Source organism: Leucoraja erinacea, chromosome 9 (assembly GCF_028641065.1).
Source record: "Leucoraja erinacea ecotype New England chromosome 9, Leri_hhj_1, whole genome shotgun sequence".
NCBI lineage: Eukaryota > Metazoa > Chordata > Chondrichthyes > Rajiformes > Rajidae > Leucoraja > Leucoraja erinaceus.
In genome coordinates, this window is record NC_073385.1 from 61,312,143 (window position 1) to 61,332,623 (window position 20,481).

General features: G+C 46.0%; 1 protein-coding gene across 1 annotated transcript in view; it reads left to right on the plus strand.

Moving 5' to 3' along the window:
• The window catches only part of rad51b (RAD51 paralog B), a 569,504-nt gene that overhangs the window by 317,309 nt on the left and 231,714 nt on the right, over nucleotides 1–20,481 (plus strand). The window lies entirely within an intron of this gene.

Sequence of the window (20,481 nt, forward strand, 5' to 3'; positions counted from 1 at the left end):
GCGATCTCTGGCATCACAACGGGGACCTGTCAGCCGCGCCTGCGCAGTTGGGGGAGGATTGCCGAGCCGGCATCGCCATTTCATCATCCAGCGTTGTGTATAGGTGAGTGCCACTGGGGGAATATTGCGTTGGGGGAGGGGGACCCAACAGGTCCACGCATGGTCTAGTTCAGCGGTGTCAAACTCATTTTAGGTCACGGGCCAGATTGGACAAAACGCGCGCGGGCTCCCACAGCTTTCGTTGCCTTTGTTTTTTCAACCTGCGCTCATGTGTCTCAGTTTCTGCTATAACTACAAAGTGTTTCACTTTAAGTATTTTGTTTCTTATGAAGCAGATTGCCTTAGCAAGCATTACTTTTAAGATTGGTATTAACACAGTTGTAGGCTACAAGAAAGTTGTGATGAGACAGAGAAAAAACAATGCTATTTTGGTTAAGATTGTCTTGGGAGCCACACCCTTTCCATTAATAAACCATTTGAAATCGAACATTAGCAGACACAAATAACTAAACCTAACTAAACAGATTGTTGTTTTTTAGGTCTACTTCTCCGCCACCATATTAGCGCTGGCATCCAAGAGAGACTCCAGGTTGTGGCCTCTCCTGGTCAGTGTAGGTTTCTGGGACGATCGGGAAACTGGGAAGGGCCTAGAACAGAGACGTTTTGCGATGACCGCCAGCCCGTTTGTCTCTCGCCGCATTTGGACCCCCCCCCCCCCCCCCCCGAGCGGCATCTGCGGTTCAATTGATCGGGTCGGGTGTCAGTCAAGGAGTCGACACAATGCTGGCAGTGCACAGTCGTGGCCTCTCAAGCCATATAAAGAGCGTGCAGCTGACTAGGGAGGAGGGTCCCGCACACGAGCAGCGGCTGAGGGGGAGCCCGGACACCCCGGCACTGGGGATATCTGCAGCCCGATCCGGCACCGGTGACAGCTGCAGACCGCGCTGGCATTGGGGAAATCATCCCGCGGGCTGGATTGGACCCCTTCGCGGGCTGGATGCGGCCCGCAGGCCGGTAGTTTGACAACCCTGGTCTAGTTTATCACTATTTCTCTCAGAACCCCTTGCGAGGGAACCCCGGTTGAGAAACGCTGATCGATACACTGTAAATGGATCGATTGTAATCATGTATTGTCTTGCTGTTGGCTGGTTAGCACACACCAAAAAGCTTTTCACTGTACCTCGTTACACGTGACAATAAACTAAACTGAACTGATTAAATGCTACCCGGTACTCGGCCAGAGTTTAATTCTTGGCGTGTTGGCAAGGATCACGCATGATATATAATGTATCTCCTTGCAAATTTGTAAAAATTAGCACGGTTCTTAATTTGGTTATTTCTAATTGGAATGCTATGAAATACTCTCTGTAAAGTTACAGTGTGTGACCAGTCTTTTGTACAAATTTACAAGTCATCATTTACACCCTATCAATATGTAAGTTACTTTGTAAATGAATATTATAAAGACAAAAGCCTTAGTCACTGATTCCATAACTCTCTCTGGCTGCAGTGTAAGATTGATTCATAAAGCTTTGTTACCTCACCATCCTGTTTGACCTGAAGCTGAACGTCTCAGACTACAGGTCCTCTCTCCAATGCCACTTACTTCTAGCTCTATGGTGTATTTACCTCTACTTTTCCTCAGTGCATCTTCTGCTGATGTTCACACATTGCCATTGTGCCACCAGACTTGTTTGTTCCCAGAAAAACAGAAGAAGAGCTGGTCAGATTTGTCTACGTCCGTGGAAGGAGATATGGGGTGGACATTTTTGATCAAAGACCTTCATCAGAACTGGGAAAAGTCAGAAAACAAGTTGATTTTAAATTGCAGGGAGGACGTAGAAAGGTTGGACAGGCCAAATGTGTAATAGGTTGCAGTATGGGCTGATGTGGTGATATGGTGTTTGCTGAGCAATCTGTAAAGCAGGTGCCGAACTGCTCCAGTAATCTGGGTTTCAATCCCGCCATCAATCCTATGAGCGGCACGGTGGCGCAGTGGGAGAGTTACTGCTTTACACTGTTTGCAGCGCCAGAGACCCAGGTTCGATTCCGACTCCACTCTGTACGGAGTTTTTACATTCTCCCCATGACCGCATGGGTTTTTTCCCGAGAACTTCTTGTATCCACCCACACTCCAAAGACGTACAGGTTTGTAGGTAAATTGGATTGGTATAAATGTAAATTGTCCTTAGTGTATAGGATAATGTTAATGTGCAGGGATTTAATGGGCTGTATCTCTAAACTAAACTGGCTGTGTGGAGCGTGTATGTTCCTCCTGGGACCACATGGTTTAGAGGAAATGGGTACTCCAGTTTCATCCCACAGTTGAAAAACGCATAGATTGTGAGGTTACTTGGTCACTGAATATTGCCCCTGGTGGGCAGGTGATCAGTGGAATACGGGGGGAGTTGATGGGAATGTGAGGAGAATTGAATGGGGTTATTGTAGGATGCGTGTTAGGTGGGCAGCACAGATTTAGTGGGCCGAAAGGCCTGTTTCTCTGCTGTACCTCTTTGTGATGCTGACCCAGTTAGACACAGAGGGTACTTTTGTTCAGTCCACACGGTGACCCTGAGCTGCCTGATGCTTAACTTCTCCATCTCACTCCACACTGACCCATTTCAGTCTTGCCCCTGCTCAGTCCGACCAAGGCACGATATATGCCTGAAAAATAGCACTTTTCAACATGGCTATTTTGCAGCCCTTGGGACTTGATATTGAATTCAACAGTTTTGGGCAACACGGTGTCTCTGCCTTCACATGAACTGGCTGGTTCTGCTGTAAGGTTATTCACGTAGACTCATAGAGTGATACAGCGTGGAAACAGGTCCTTCGGCCCAACTTGCCCACACAGGCCAACATGTCCCAGCTACACTAGTCCCACCTGCCTGCATTTGGTCCATATCCCTCCAAACCTGTCCTATCCATGTATAATATTACCCCAGTTTTTCTCTGGCCAGACACCTCCTTCAGAGGTGTAACCAGGACAGCGCAGAGGATCATTGGCTGCCCTCTCCCCTCCCTGATGGACATCTACACCTCCCGCTGCCTTAGCAGGGCAAAGAAGATCATCAAAGACAGCTCCCATCCTGCGTTTGGACTGTTCGACCTGCTGCCCTCTGGAAGGCGCTATAGGTGCATCAAATACAGGACAAACAGACTCAGGAATAGTTGCTTTCCGAGAATTATATCTACTATAAATTCAAATTCACACATGCACTGACTACACCGCCCAACACAGACTTCCATCTGTATATATGTATATATGTATGTAGCGCCGTAGAATTTGTGCACCTATTCCCCCCCCCATCTCCCTTCTGTTTTTTGTTTTTTCTGTTTCTTGTTTTTTGTGCTAATTGTATGTATGCACTGAGTACGAGCAGCTTTCAGTTTCACTGTACCTGTATGTGACAATAAATGGCATATCTATCTATATCTCCTCAGCTGCTGGGCATTCTCTTTTTGGTTTCAGGACGTGGCAACAGTTCTAAGCTGCATTTCACAACGTTGTTTATTTCCTCGCTCTGTAACTGGCCTCATTTATTTATCAATCTGATCGGTTTGTCACCCGAGCAACCCCAGCACAATTGTCTGCATCTTTGTTTCAACTCGAAACCAACTTGTCTTCTCACTTTAGCAGTTCTGATGAAAGGCTTTCAAACGGAAACACGAACGATTTCTCTTCTCACAGGTGCTGCTTGACTTGCTGAGTGTTTCCGGTATTTTTTTATGTTTTTATTTCAGGTTCACACCATTTGCAGATTCTTTGCATTTCTAATCCATGTATTCCAAAGCTTTATCTTTGCACATATCCCATTTCTACCCCCCCATTTCTCGTCAAATAATCTGACTCTGATGATTTCTGTTGTCATATCTTTTATTGATTCTAACAAATACAAAATACTATAAATGATGGTCAGTCAAATGTAAAAAATAGAAAACCTGGAAATACACAAGATTGGGGAGACGGCAAAAGAATTAACTTTTCAGGACAATGCTGTTCATAATCAGCTTCTAAGTGGCTCGGGGCAAAATATCATTTGATATCTGTGTAGGAAGGAACTGCAGATGCTGGTTTACGCTGAAGATAGACACTGTCCCGCTGGGTTAGTCCAGCATTTTGTGTCTATTATTTGATATCTGTTTCTTTGAACTGCTTTGAGAGAGCGTCCGGTATTAAGTGCAAGTTATTGATAATCTCCTGCGTAGTGAGCGGACTCCAGGGGACAGGCCCCATAGCAGAAGCGTCCATGTCGCGGGGCTGGAAACTGGAAGTATCCTGAGCTAATTCTGCTATTGCAACAAGTGATGGCTCCCACTGATTGCCGCCGGAAGCTTGCGTCCTTTTCAGGACGGACGATGACAGCGAAGTCAACATTTGGAACATGGAAGATGGACACGAAAGAAGACTCTAGTGGACAGACTAGCTAACCCCTGTCGGTCCAACCGAAACCTTGGCTTGTGCAGAGCAGTCATCTCATTTCTGATAGTGGTAGGGATGCTTGCCTTATTTGTCACTGTATTACCTTGGCTACTTACAATGACGTCGTAAGGTAGAGCGTGCAGAATTTGGCAACATAGCAAGGTCCACACCTTTGCTCTCCTGAGCAAGTACTGAGCGGTGCAAATTACAATAGTCCCCCACGTAATGTCCATCAGGTGTCGTCTATAGTGGCGGCACGGTGGCGCAACAGTAGAGATGCTGCCTTACAGCCCTTGCAGCCCTGGAGACCTGGGTTCAATCCTGCCTACCGGTGCTGTCTGTACGTTCTCCCCGTGACCGCATGGATTTTCTCCGAGATCTTTAGCCTCCTCCCACACTCCAAAGACGTACAGGTTTGTAGGTAAATTGGCCTGGTATAAGTGTAAACTGTCTCTAGTGTGTGTGTAGGATAGTGTTAATGTGCAGGGATTGCTGGTTGGTGCAGGCTCGGTGGGCCAAAGGGCCTGTTTCCGTTTTTGTATCTCTAAACTAAAGGTGTTTCCATGTTTAAAGCTGATACCACTTATTCATCTGCCTCCACACCTCCTGCATGCTGAAGTGTTCATGCTTGAAAGAAAGCCCCTTTTATTTGCCTTTTCTGCAATAAGATAAGGTGTAGAGACACGAAGATAAGATAAGAATGGCACAAAAAGCTGGAGTAACAGCGGGTCAGGCAGCATCTCTGGAGAAATGGAATAGGTGACTTTTCGTGTGGAGACCCTTCTTCAGACTGAGAGTCAGGGAAAAGGGGAATGAGATATAGATGATACTTAGGAGAAATGAATGGGAGATATGTAAAACGCAACGATAATCCAGGAAATGTGGACCATTATATAAATAATAGACCATTGTTCTCCTAACTGCCATCTATATCTTTCATTCCCCTTTCCCCTGATTCTCAGTCTGAAGAAGGGTCTCGACCCGAAACATCACCTCTTCCTTTTCTCCAGAGATGCTGCCTGACCCCCTGAGTTACTCCAGCTTTTTGTGTCTGTCCTTGGTTTAAAGCAGCATCTGCAGTTCCTCCCTACAGAAGATAAGAATGGCCCAGCTTGTATTCAGCAAACTGGCCTTGAACCATAGAGGTGTTATGGCTGGGAAGTATCAGCTAGCTTTTGCCTCTGATCATAAACAATGCTCGTGTATGAGATTTAGATTTGCCTTGATCTTCAGACTCAAATAATCTTCACAGTTGATATACATTGCAGCTTAGTAATTAGTAACCATTCATTTTTAACCCATTCCTTCTATCCGGAGATGCTGTCACTCATTCCTCTCCCCAGAGATGCTGCCTGTCCCGCTCAGTTGTTCCAGCATTTTGTGTCTATCTTCAGCATAAACCAGCATCTGCAGTTCCTTCCGACACCTTTTAATCTTGCCGTACCAAATAAGGGGTTTCCTCAAATGTCCTGCTCCCCCTTATCCCTCTGGTTTTCCAAAAGCAATTTCTTCTTCCTATGCTTATTGCAATCTCAATATGAAATTTACTAACACTGAAGTCCTTCTGCCACATGTTCTGCATCAGAATGTTGCAGCACTCTGCATCCAGTTGCCATCACAAAGTACCTTCGTCTGGTCCTCGGAAAAAAAATTATTCTAATTTCAGCATCGGATCCTGCACGATGTAGACGCTGCACGCTGAAATCTATTAATTAAGATGTAACAAGGCTTTTGAAAAATACTGGGAAGATAGACACAATGCTGGAGTAACTCAATGGGTCAGGCAGCATTTCTGAAGAAAAGGAGTAGGTGACGTTTCGAAGGTGACTCCTTCAGACCTGAAACGTCACCTATCCTTTTCCCCAGAGACGCTGCCTGAACCGCTGAGTGACTCCAGCACCCTGTGCCTATCTTCAGTGTAAACCAGCCTCTGCAGTTCCTTCCAACATATTTTTGAAAAATACTAGGATTGGGCAAAAATCAATCAATATGTATTTTTGAAAAGGAAACATTGTTCAGGGGCTGTCCCACTTGGGCAACCTAATTGGCAAGTTTAGAAGAGTTAAAAAAAATGACATGTTGAAGACCTCCTTCGACTATGTTGAAGACTAGCTACGACTAGCTACGGGAAAATTAGACACCGACCTGCTTCAATCTCCTTCGACCTCCCTTTGACTATGATGAAGACTATCTACGACTACCTTTGACTACCTTCGACTACTTTTGATTACCTATGACTAACATGCCCACCTACTACGACTAAACCTATGAGTAAAAGAAATATTGATTTTTTTCCATGGCAATCTTTTTTTTACTCGCAGGCATTTTTTGGACATATTGAAAAAAACGGAGCGACCTAGCTGAGGCCTCGATTACGCGGAGACCACTCTCGAGCATGAAGGAGAGTTACGAAGACCTCCTACGACCTTGTGTCGACCATGCTGCGAGTATGAGTCGTGGGCAAACTCGCCAGAACTCGCGGATTAGGTCGCCCAAGTGGGACAGCCCCTTGAGACTAACCTGATGCCACTTTGAGGATATAAACACCAAAATAAATAATGGAATGCGGTTAATTTTACTTTCAAAGGATATTCGATTATTCATGCTCTCATTCTCCAAATGTGTGTGTTAATAGGTGAATTGACCTGAGTAAAATATTGTGTCAGAGGACAGTAGAAGATTCACAGATCTAACCTGGTCCTTCTGGTCAAGGCAAAATATTTTGTCATCTGAAAAGAACGATAAAAAAAGGCTGGAATTGCAGTTGCCATGAAAACATCTTGGAACCCTGTCTTCATATTCCAGGGGTCAAGTGAAACTGGAGGCACTGAGATACGAGGGGTTCAAGGTACTAGGTGCTGACCCTGTTATTGACCTGCATGCCTTGTTCCGATACACTCAGTGGTGAATTCTGTTGACGAGCAGAGGATTGCTTCACTAATCGGGCCTTTGATGCAGCTCTGAGCCGTGCTGGGAGGTAGTGAAAATGGGTGGGTGGGGTGCCCTGGGGATGTTGTTTTTGACTGATGCAGTGGCTTTAACACCTGCCCTGAAACGACCCTGTGGGACCCAGCTGCACTTTTATCAGCCGCTCGTTGCGCTGAGCGGTTTCCAAAGGCACCGGATCGAAGTTTGGCTCCGAGGCTTTGTTTAAAACAAGTTAATGACAGGCCTGCCCTCCTGTAAGCCTTCCTCCGGTTCTGAGCCACTGCACATCCCTGAATATAATCTCTCCCCACTGACAAGCGCTGGCTTAGCATGCCCTGGTTCAGAGCCCTGTCCCTGTCAGTCTTCACCCTTACTCTCTAAGATATTTAGTTTAGTTTTAGTTCACAGATACGGTGCGGAAACAGGCCATTCAGCCCACCGCCTCCGTGCCGTCCCGTCCATATTAACACAATACTACACGCACGCGGGATAATTTACACTTATACCAAGCCTACAATTAACCAATTAACCTACAAACATGTACGTCTTTGGAGTGTGGGAGGAAAGCGAAGATCTCGGAGAAAACCCACGCAGTCACGGGGAGAGCGTACAAACCCGTAGTCGGGATCGAACCTGGGTCTCTGGCGCTGCAAGCGCCGTAAGGCAGCAACTCTACCGCTGCGCCACTGTGCCACCCTGGAAAGATGCTCCTTAGAATTCACTTCCTGAACCCAACCTTCCCCCAACACGTTCAAGAAGGAACTGCAGATGCTGGAAAATCGAAGGTAGACAAAAATGCTGGAGAAACTCAGCAGGTGCGGCAGCATCTATGGAGCGAAGGAAATTGGCAACGTTTCGGGCTAAACCCTTCTTCAGACTGATTCCCAAACACTTTGAGTGTTGGACTGCCTGTTATGTTTTTACGTGCCTTTGGTCCTTATTGCTTTATTTCAGTCACATTTTGCGCAGGTGCTGGCTGACTTGCTAAGAGTTTTCAGCATTTTTTGTTTTAATTTCAAATTTCCAACTGCTTTAACATAAATACAAGTTATTGATGATTTACATTGGTATAACATTGCATTTTTGTGAGATTTTTTCTATCGTAAAATCAATTCATGTCCAATTTAACATTTTGAAATGTAATCAATGCTATAATTTTGGGAACACAACAGGTTCTTTGCAAACAACAGTGAGTTAATAAGTAGGACATTTGTTGTGATCATGTTCGTTGAGAGATAAATATTGAGCAGGATCTTGGGGTAAACTGCAACAGTGCAGAACATAAGGCTGAAATTAGTTTTGAAGCTTCTGGACTGAGATGTGAATGCAGCCTCTAAGACATCTGCATTTAAACCCACTCCCTTCTCATTCAAAGGGACATTATGGTATCTTAGATCCAAAGCTTGCATCTTCTTTTTAGTTTAGTTAAGTTTAGAGATACAGTGCGGAAACAAGCCCTGTGGCCCACCGAGTTCCCAGCGATCCCCGCACATTAGCACTATCCGACACACACTAGGCACAATTTTACATTCATACCAAAGTCAATGAATCTACAAACCTGTACGTCTTTGGAGTGTGGGAGGAAACCGGAGCACCTAGAGAAAACCCACGCAGGCTACGGGACAAACGTACAAACTCTGTACAGACGAGCATCCATAGTCAGGATGGAACCCAGGTCTCAGGCCCTGCAAGGCAGTAGCTCTACCACTGTGCCACTGTGCCGCCTGCAGGCCAGTGCCTTCAAATGTCCATACTTCTTTTTGCTTGCTGCCCCAAGGCTTCGTGTCAAGGCAAGTCGACGTTATTGTCTTATGCACAGGTACAGTGAAGTGCAGGTACAATCAAAATCCCGCTTGCAGCAGCATCACATGCACAGAGACTGAAACCAACACACAGAAACATCAATTATCCATAAAATTCTTCAAGACAGTAAAAAGAAAGAAGATTGTGTAAAAATGCAAGATCGTAATGCAAAATGCAATTAGAAAAAAATATAAGTCCATGGCAGTGCAAGAGGTGGTGCGGTGTGTTCTGTTATCGAAGTACGACTGTTTGTCTTTTTTTGGGTGGTATTTTTAGTGTGTTTTAAAAGTTTGTGTTAATGTTCTCTGGTTTGTTTTATGTGGAGGGAGTGGGGGAGGGGGTCGGGGGAAACTTTTTTCAATCTCTTACCTTGCCGGATGACGCGATTGTTTACCGGATTGCATATCCGGTTGCTCTGCGGCCTAACATCATGGAGCTGGCGGCCTTGCTCAGGACTGTCTTTGAGCCCCACTGCGGGACGTGCACTTACCAACTGGGATGATCACTTGCCTGGGATCGACTCCAACCGCTCCAACTGCTGACTTTAATATCAAAGGCTCGCAGTCTCGGGAGAGACCGAGTCGGGAAGCTCCAACGACGCAGAAGGTTTGACTAGCCCGACCTGTGGTAGAATGCCCGGCATGGGGAGATGACATTTCCCCGATGCAAGAGCTTGATCACCCCAACGAGGAGGCAAGATCGTCCCTTCGACGGAAGGTTCGAGGCCCCCGACCCTTGGAGATCAGAGGGAAGAGATTGAATTTTTTTTGTCTTCCATCACAGTTAGGAATGTGGAGGAGTCACTGTGGTGGATGTTCCGTTAAAATATATTTTGTGTGTTCTGCTGCTTTTAATTGGTGTGACTGTATGACAAATCAAATTCCTCGTATGTTGCAAAACATACTTGGCTAATAGAGTATGATTATGATCATTATGATGATTAGGGTTGTGTGGGTTTGTTCAAAGGTTGTCTGCTGTAGGAAAGTACCTGTTCCTGAACAGGTGGTGTGGGACTTCAGGCTGCTGCGAAATGGTAACAATGAGTAGAGGGCATGCGCTGCATGGTGGAGATCTTTGATGATGGTGGTGGGTGGGGTGGGGAGTGGTGTCTGTGATGGACCAGGCTGAGTCCACTGCTCTCTGCAGACTCTTGCGTTGCTGTGTTGTGGAATTACCATAACGCAACCACTCCCGAGTAAATGGAAGAGAAAACAGAAATAGTGCCAGAGAAAGGTGTTTGCTTGTAGCAGTTGCAGCAGCATGCATGCAGAATTCCTCCTATTGTTATTAAGATTCTGTGAGCTTGTTGGACAAGTATGCATGTTTGTGCACACTCAAGTGCGCACACATATGCAAGATTATACTTGCTTGTGTACACTGGGTGTAGTCTTGTCCGTGTTAACACCAATATTGCCTTTTCCCACGAGAATTCACTCACTTTGCAACAATAGAATGAATGCAAAGGAAATCCGATGGCAAAAAAAACATCGAATAATTGAATTAAAAATTGACATGCTGCAAATATTCAGGTCGAGCAGCATCTATAGATCGAGAAAGAGTAAACGATTCAGGTTGCTTACGTTATATCGATCTGAAATTTTAAGTTCTTTTTTCCCCGTCAGATGCTCCCTGACCTACTGAGTGCTCACAACATTTTCGGATTTTGCAATTTCGGGAATCTGGTGGTTAAATCCCAGGTAGATTATTTTTTACCTTTTGATAATTGTCTTTGAACTGCGTGGGAGGTTTAATGTGTAGGAAGGAACTGCAGACGCTGGTTTAAACCGAAGATTGACACAAAAAACTGGAGTAACTCAGCGAGACAGGCAGCACCTCGACCCAAAACGTCACCCATTCCTTCTCTCCAGAGATGCTGCCTGTCCCGCTGTGTTACTCCAGATTTTTGTGTCTATCTAGGAGGTTTTAAGGTTGTAGTGGCAGTATTCTCCTTCAATTCCTGTGGCATTGTACATGTGGGGCTGGAATCTGATTTCCTCCAACTCTGCTTGTCCCTTGCTCTCCCAACCATGCCTCACATGTTCCCCTTTTCCATCTCCTTCATGTCTCTTTTCCTTGAGCTATTTGTTGTTCTGTTCACGCGGGGAAGCCAGTGGCAACTCACCTGTTGCGAGATTTACTTAGGCTGCATCCCAAGTAAATACAGACTTGTCCTGACCGGGCTCCCATGCTTTGCAAGTATTCCACCAGCATCGTCCCATTCTCCCAATGTCCCAGGGCATTCCTTGTGACTTGGCAACAAGATCATTTCAGCCTCTGCCCAGCTTTATGCTGCTCCAGCCTCCTCTTGCCCACCTGGTCACTAGGAGATGAATGTCATTAGAAAGCCAAGGAACCAGTGGAAAGATATGTTTGTTTAAAAACTGCGCATTAATTTTGATCTTGACTGAAAGGGTGATGAATAAATATAGTTGGACGTATCAAAAGGGGTGTAAAGAGAAGACATTTTCCGGGCAGTGGGGGGCAGCAGCGAATTGAATGTCTCTTTCAAGGCATATACAGATAATTAGTCAATAATAGACACAAAAAGCTGGAGTAACTCAGAGGGACAGGCAGCATCTCCGGAGAGAAGGAATGGGTGACATTTTGGGTCGAAACCCGAGCATAAATTAGAAATTTCGACATCCAGCACAAATTTGAGGAACATCATCTCATATTTCGCTTGGACAGATTCCACCCCAGTGGTATGAACGTTGACTTCTCTAACTTCAAGTAACCCTTGTTTTCCCTCTCTCTCCATCCCCTCCCCCTTCCCAGTTCTCCGATCAGTCTTACTGTCCCCGACTACATTCTATCTGTTTTTTTGTTGGTACCTTCTCCCTGCTAACAATGATCTATTCTCAGGGCCGGATTTACGTATAAGCTTCAGAAGCTTAAGCTTAGGGCCTCGAGATCTAGGGGGGCCTCGGCAGGGCCGGATTTACCTATCGGCTTCATAGGCTGATTGGGAGGGGCCTTACACAGGGGATTGGGAGGGGCCTCGCAAGTGGAATAGCCTAGGGCCTCTCTTCATCTAAATCCGGCCCTGTCTATTCTACATGTTCCTTGATCTCCATTCCATTTGCACTGTTTTCACACCTTCACACTTCCTTATCTATCTATCTATCTATCTATCTATCTATCTATCTATCTATCTATCTATCTATCTATCTATCTATCTATCTATCTATCTATCTATCTATCTATCTATCTATCTATCTATCCCCCTCCCCCCCGATGTCGGGCTGAAGAAGGGTCTCGACCCGAAACGTCACCCGTTCCTTCTCTCCATAGATGCAACCTGTGCCGCTGAGTTACTCCAGCTTTTTGTGTCTATCTTCGTTTTAAACCACCATCTGCAGTTCCTTCCTACACAATGTGTCTGTACTGTCTCATTTTGTGATTCTATAATCTTTGTAATTTAATCATTTGCTTTGTATTATAGTTGTATATTATAGTTGTATAGGCCTCTCAGCTTACCCAGTCTGTGCTGAACAATCCAAACCTAACCCCGTTTCCCCACATTCCTGTCAACTGTGTCCTGTTTGATCACCCCCCCCCCCCTTCCAGATTCTCCCACTTCTACTTCACTCACCCGCACCTCCAGGCCTGCGGGCGGAATAGTAAAGATGAGGGAGTGGGGGCTAGGACAGCAGAAGTCATTAAAGAGATGAAGGGTGTGTGAGATATCTTGGACATAGGTCGGGAGAGATTGGACTAGGGGGGGATAGGATGGAGACGAGGTGCATGGAAATCATTTCAGTAGGGCAGGAGCAGGCAGAAACACTGGGTCTTTCATGGCAGTTGTGTCTATGGATTTTGGGGAGAAGATAAAACCGAACCTTGCGGGGCTAGGGAACGATAAGTTGGAGGCTTTGCAGGGTCTCGACCCGAAACGTCACCCATTCCTTCTCTCCAGAGATGCTGACTGTCCCGCTGAGTTACTCCAGCATTTTGTGTCGATGCACATTAAGGCCATTTGCTGAGGCAAACATACACACTAAAGGGCCTGTCCCACTTACGTGTCCTTGGCACGCAAATTACGTGATCTCGTTGAGGTGCACGGGCATCGTGTGGCCACGCGGGGCCGGCCCCACTGAGAAGCGCGGAGGGGTGTGTAGTTGTGCGCGATATCGCGCGGCGCTCCGAAATTTTGTAGCGAACGAAATCTTCGCGCGCCACCGGCCTGTCGCGTAACTGACGGCCAAAGTGGGACAGGCCCAAGACCCTGGCGTGACGCAACGTCTCACCACCAACAGCAGCAGAAGCAGGCAAACGATCGGCAAGCTCGGCCTGGGGCTCACGGCCGTTGCGGTCCGGATCCCCCTACTCTCAGAGCGGGGCCAAGAAAATTGAAAATAGACCAAATGCTGGAGTAAAACTCAGCGGGACCGGCAGCTTCTCTGGAGAGAAGCAATGGGTGATGTTTCGCGTCAAGACCCTTCTTTCAGACTGAAGAAGAGTCTCAACACGAAACGTCACCCAATCCTTCTCTCCAGAGATGCTGCTGGTCCCGCTGAGTTACTCTAGCATTGTGTGTCTATCTTCAAATGACGTCACACGCTCCAGACGGCTGTGCAGGCGCATGAAATCGCGCGCAACCTTCGCGGGACCGTCGCGCCTCAACGCGACCAAAAGGTTGGGTAATTAGCGTGCCAAGGACACGTAAGTGGGACAGGGGTTTAACCTGCTTGCCTTTGGTATTGTTCGTTCCTGAGGTGTTCAATTCGTACACAGTTGCAGGCAATGAGGCACTAATTCCATAGATGACTTGTATTTCTGTTTCATTGAAAGAAGTAGATTACATTTCCAAAACACCGTTAATAATCTCATTGCCAGAAAAAACTCACTTTAAGCCCTTTTGCTTTTGGATTGCTTTGTGAAGCAAGACGTCTGTTGTAGAGTAGGAAATGCCACAACCAACTTGCACACCACATCCCTTCCCATCAGTAACGTGATAATGATCAGGTAATCTGTCTTGCAGTAACGATTGAAAGATAAAGCTTCTGGGAATAGCCACCACCCCCTAGCTGTTTAGTGAAGTATCTTTGATCACATCTCTTATACCCAATTACGGGCAGCTGTGACCCCGGTTCAACTTCTCACCTGCCATCTCCGGTGAGGCTGTATTCTGTACAACCTACTTTGGGTTAGATTTTTATTTCACTCCTGTTCAGTTTAGTTTATTGTCACGTGTACCGAGGTACAGTGAAAATTTTTTGTTGCATGCTAACCAGTCAGCGGAAAGACAATACATGATTACAATCGAGCCATTTACAATGTACAGATACATGATAAGAAAATAACGTTTAGTGCAAGGTAAAGTCAGCAAAGTCCGATCAAGGTACACAAAAAATGCTGGAGAAACTCAGCGGGTGCAGCAGAATCTATGGAGCGAAGGAAATAGGCGACGTTTCGGGCCGAAACCCTTCTTCAGACTGATGGAGGGTGGGGGGGAGAAGGAAAGAAAAAAGGAGGAGGAGGAGCCCGAGGGCGGGGAGATGGGAGGAGACGGCTCGAGTCCGATCAAGGATAGTCCGAGGTTCACCAATGAGGTAAATAGTAGTTCAGCACTGCTCTTTGGTTGCGGTAGGATGATTCAGTTGCCTGATAAAAGTTGCGATGAATCTGTCCCTGTATCTGGAGGTGTGCATTTTCACATTTCTATACCTTTTGCCTGATGGGAGAGGGGGGAAGAGGGAATGGCCAGTGTGCGACTTGTCCTTGATTATGCTGCCGAGGCCCTCAATTTGTGTTCATGCATTATATTTAACATCATAAATTATTATAAGGTTTATCAGGAGAAAACAATCTAGGCAAATATTTAACACTTCGACACAAGAGGCAACTGACGAAGCACTTGCCCAGTTTCTTAAAGGAGGCAAAAAAGCTGTGGAAGTTTAGTGAAAGAATAGTGTAACTTATCTGTGTAAGAAGGAACTGTAGATGCTGGTTTAAACCGAAGATAGACACAAAATACTGCAGTGGGACAGGCAGCATCTATGGAGAGAAGGAATGGGTGAGTTTCGGGTCAAGACCGATCTTCAGACATTTCCTGGGTAGCAGGAAGGAAGGTCAACGTAGATTGATTAAGTCAGTGAGTCCAGAATTAGAGGGATGGAGAAACTGGGGAATTAGACTTGTGCACAATCAGGCACATACAGGCCTGTGGGCTGAAGAAAGAGCGAAATGGGAGGGGGAGGGGGGAAAGTACCATGACATAATCACAATCACAATCGGAAGCCGACAATCCCCTGCTAGGAAGCGGCCGTTCCAGGTGGCCCAGCCGCTGTGAGGACTCTCCCGATACTAGAACGGCCAGGAACATCGGGCCTTTATTAGCCAAGTATGTTTTGCAACCATATGAGGAATTTCATTTGCCAAGGCAATATTTATACTTTACTTTTGAATGAAAGTAAACCCTTCGACTCCATGTGACTTAAACCCAAGAGCACACTTTGACTGTCTGGATAGTACAAGCATTTCCCCAGTACAGCTGGGGTGACTGGACCATGCAGGATACTCTCTCACCCAGGGCACATACAATCAGCTGAGAGCAGTGCTGAACTACTTTCTACCTCTTTGATGTCCCTCGGACTATCCTTGACTGGACTCAGCTGGCTTTAACTTGCACTAAACGTTATTAGTAGTTATCCATACACTGTAAATGGATCGATTGTAATCATGTATTCTTTTTTTTTGTTGAGTGGTTAGCACGCAACAAAAAGTTTTTCACTACCTCGGTACACGCGACAATAAAGTAAACTGACTAATAAACTAAAGATAGACACAAAATGCGGGACAGTAACTCAGCGGGACAGGCAGCATCTCTGGAGAGAAGGGACGGGGTAGTTTCGGGTCGAGGCCATTCTTCAGACTGAACTCAGGGGACAGGGAGATACATAGATAAGGAAGTACAATCCCCCCAAGCTAATATCTCTGTTGCTGCGCCAGCAGCACAGGCTGAAGAAGGGGAGGGGGCAACCTGCTGGTGTGCAGAACCGTCAGAGAGTTAATGCATTAAGGAGAGGTTAACCAAATGGTCAATCTGATAGCTTGCTTGCCCCTTTTCCACTGGAAGTTTAGGAGTGTCGTATCTTCGGCCTGCTGATCCTTCAGTGCATCTATGGAGGTGTGGGTGAGGGAGAATGGGTGCCGCTCGATTTCAGTGATCCATTAGCAATGCAAGCACAATCGGCACATGGCCTGTGGGCTGAAGAAAGAGTGAAATGGGAGGGGGAGGGGGGAAAGTACCATGACATAATCACAATCACAATCACAATAATACTTTATTGGTTTTGCACTCTGTGCATTTGAGTTCCAGACCCATGCAACAAGCTCCAGGTCTTGCCTCTCGGGGAGATGTTGAGGATTTCCCGGATCGGGAGAGAGACTGGAAGCCACCTTGTGGTTAGCACGCAACAAAAAGTTTTTCCCTACCTCGGTACACGCGACAATAAAGTAAACAGGTGTGGTCGAGGCCATTCCAGACTGAACCGCACAAAGGCACCCTGCTGGTGTGCAGAACCGTCAGAGAGTTAATGCATTAAGGAGAGGTGCCAAAATGGCATTCTGATAGCTTGCTTCCTTTTCCACTGGAGTGTCGTGTTCGGCCTGCTGATCCTTCTGCCGGTGTGGAAGGGAGAATGTGCCGCTCGTTCAGATCAGAGCAGTGCAAGCAATCGGATGAACAGCCGATGGTGTTGGCACTCTGTGCATTTGAGTTCCAAACCCATGCAACAAGCTCCAGGTCTTGCCTCTCGGGGAGATGTTGAGGATTCCCGGATCGGGAGAGAGAAGCCACCTTGTGGTGCAGGTGTGGTCACTCCCATTCCGCACCAAGGACCCCAGGTGAGTTGTAGTCCTGGCAACTGCCATGGCTGGAATCGTCTAATACAGACAGGAGATGCAGCTTCAGTCTCTCTGATCTTCATTGGTTTGGCAGTGGCTGAACTCTTTGAACCCAAGGAGGGAATAATTCCATTCAGGAATAACCATCCTCCTCCTCCTCTTTGCCGGCATTCTCATTGTGATACCGAACACTGCTGTAGTTCTCACCTTCTGCATAGCTGACTCCAAGGCCTCCATGCATCCTTGTAAGTGGTTGCAAAGGATCCCACACCAGGACCTTAAAGAATGGCAATAAACTTCCCATGAGCTAAACAAACTAGCAGAGGAAAATAAAATGTAGGAGTAGGAAATTTGGCTCTTCCATCCTGCTCTGCCATTCATTGTGATCATGGCTGATCGAGCCTGCACTAATATTCCCAGGATAGACACAAAGTGCTGGAGTAACTCACGCGGGTCAGGCAGCATCTCTGGAGGAAAAGGATGGCTTACATTTTAAAGTTGGGACTCTTCTTCATACCCATAATTTTTCTCCTGAGATAATGCCTAACCCACCGAGTTACTCTGGCACTTTCTGTCTATCTTCAATATATACCAGCATCTGCAGTTCCTTTGCACCCTAATATTCCCATGTTCTCCATGGCATTTAAATGAACAAGTATATCTATCTATCTCCTTCCAAAAATATATTCTCGGTACTAACTGGGTAAACTTGCTGTCTGTGCATTGACTGCTCTGTTTAATCTGGAGAGTAATCAGGACTACAGCAGAACAATTCCTTCTGCTGTGATATCCCTGGGGAACATTCCTAATTGTGTGAAAGACACTCAGGTCCAAGTGTTGCGGGCAAGGGGAACTACTGGCACTCAGCTATTCCCAATCCAGACTCCCAGACACGGCACAGCCCAAACTTGCTCGCCTTGCCCAGTGTTTTGCCTCACCGATCCTACATTGAGGTCCTGGAGCTGGGAATAAGGGACTCCACATCGGTTTACCTCTGTATAACATTTTTATTGCGTTGTAAATGTTTTTAATAGGCTTTAAAAAATATATCTGCATCATAGTAATGAATATCAAAGATTTCAAAATAGATTTATTAAAAAAAAACATTCCAGCTTTGATAGAAGGCCCCCGTGGTGTCAAGGAAAGATTGTTCACGTCGCGGCCCTGTTTTCACCAATCTTTCCACCACCACGCACAAGCACAAGAAGCGACAAGACAGACACCATTATCCTCAATAAGGATTGACACCATTGTATATGCAGATGCCGAGTTGTGTGTTCAGTGGGTTCTGGCTTGAACATTGTAGTGTAAAATATTTTGTAATGTGGAATTTTTTGTAAACAAAAGAAAAAAAAAGAAAAAAAAAAAAAAAAGACAGACACCATTGTATGCAGATGCCGAGTAGTTTGTTAAATTCTGGCTGAACAATTTCTAATCTTGTGTGTGGACTCGATAAGAAAAAGAAAGCCCCGTCTCTCAACTGCTTGTCAAAGACCATCAGAGAGATCTACTGGGGACCATACCAACTGAGGCTGAGTCACTGTTGAGGTCTTGTTACATCTCGGTACTTGCTCCCCTGAGTGAAATTGGACCATGACTGGCCTTTGTGATCCAGTAGACTTGGACCATGAGTGGTCTGCATCTTACTGATATTGGTTGATTATGTCCCGTGTATGTCCCGATACAGTGGAAAGCTTTGAATCTGCGCTATCCAGGCAAATCATATTATAGTTGACTACAACCAAGCCATACACAAGTACAACAGGTAGTGCAAAGAGAAATTACCAGAGTATATAATATGATGCGATAGTGTTGTAGCAGCACAGTTGCAGAGAAAGTGACGATAAAACAAATGCAATTTCTAAGTGAGGTAGGTTGGAAGATCGTGACCACACCCTGTCTTCATGGGGGACTGTTCAGTTGTCTGATGACAGCGGGGAAGAAGCTGTTCCTGAATTTGATGGTATGTACTTTCAAGCTTTTGTACCTCCTGCCTGACGTAAGAGGGGAGAAGCAGGAATACTGGGGTGAAACACAGAAACATAGAAAATAGGTGCAGGAGTAGGCCATTAGGCCCTTTGAGTCAGCACCAGCCATTAGGCCCTTTGAGTCAGCACCAGCCATTAGGCCCTTTGAGCAGCCATTTGATATGATCATGACCAAAATCAGTACCCTGTTCCTGCTTTCTCCCCATATCCCTTGATTCCGTTAGCCCAAAGAGCTAAATCTGACTGTTGAATACATCAATCAATGATCCTTGATTATGTTGGCTGCTTTCCCAAGGCAGTGTGAATTATAGATGCAGGCAATGGCCAGGAAGTTGGTTTATGTGATAGATAAGAGCACATACTGCAGGCTCACGTATAGGTGCAGAGCTGACAGAGTACTGCATTCTTCTACCGATGAGATATTAAACCACATCTCCATTGCCTCTCTCAGGCAGTTGCCAGAGAGGCTGTGGCGATATCATGAAAGCATGTAAGGTTGTTTCTCTTGCCTGGGCAAGACTCCTTCTTTAACTTGGCCTGGCCTGGATAGAGTGAATGAGGAGAGGATGTTTCCACTCGTGGGAGAGTCTAGGACCAGAGGACATAGCCTCAGAATAAAAGGAGATACGTATGGAAAGGAGATGAGGAATATCTTTAGTCAGAGGGTGGTGAATCTGTGGAATTCATTGCCACGGACAGATGTGGAGGCTGCAAATGCATATTTTCAGATGGATAGACAGATTCTTGCTTCTGAAGGATGTCAGGGGTTATGGGGCGAAAGAAGGAGGGGGTAGAGAAAGAAAGAAATATCAGCCATGATTGAATGGCGGAGTAGACTTGATGGGCTGAATGGACTAATTCTGCTCCAAGAATTTATGAACTTATGAACTTGCAGCTCTCAAATGGGTATGTCTCATGGTAAAACCAAAATAAACTGCAGTGTTTAGTTTACTTTAGAGAGACGGCAAGGAAACAGGCCATTCGGCCCACATAGTCCACACCAACTGGCGTTCCCCAAACATTAACACTATCCTACACACACTAGGGACAATTAACCTACAAACCTGTACGTCTTTGGAGTGTGGGCGGAAACCAAAGATCTCAGAGAAAACCAATGCGGTCACGGGAAGAAGTTACAAATTACAGCACCTGTGGTCGGGATCGAACCCGGGTCTTTGGCGCCGTAAGGCAGCAACTCTACCGCTGTGCCACCGTGCCAGCCTCCAGTGGCTGGAGATCTGAATAAATGCTCAAAATGCTCAGCAGGTCCAGGAGCATGTGTGAAGAGGAAAAACAATGTTAGAGTTTCAGGGTCTACGTGTTTCTATCTCCTCGTTGATCTCATTGTTCATTATAGAAAATCTTGCTGTTGAATGAATGAATGAATTAATTAATGCATAAGTTTATTGGCCAAGTATGTACACATACAAGGAATTTGCCTTGGTGCTCTGCTACAATACAATACAATTTATTTGTCGTTTGGACCCCGTT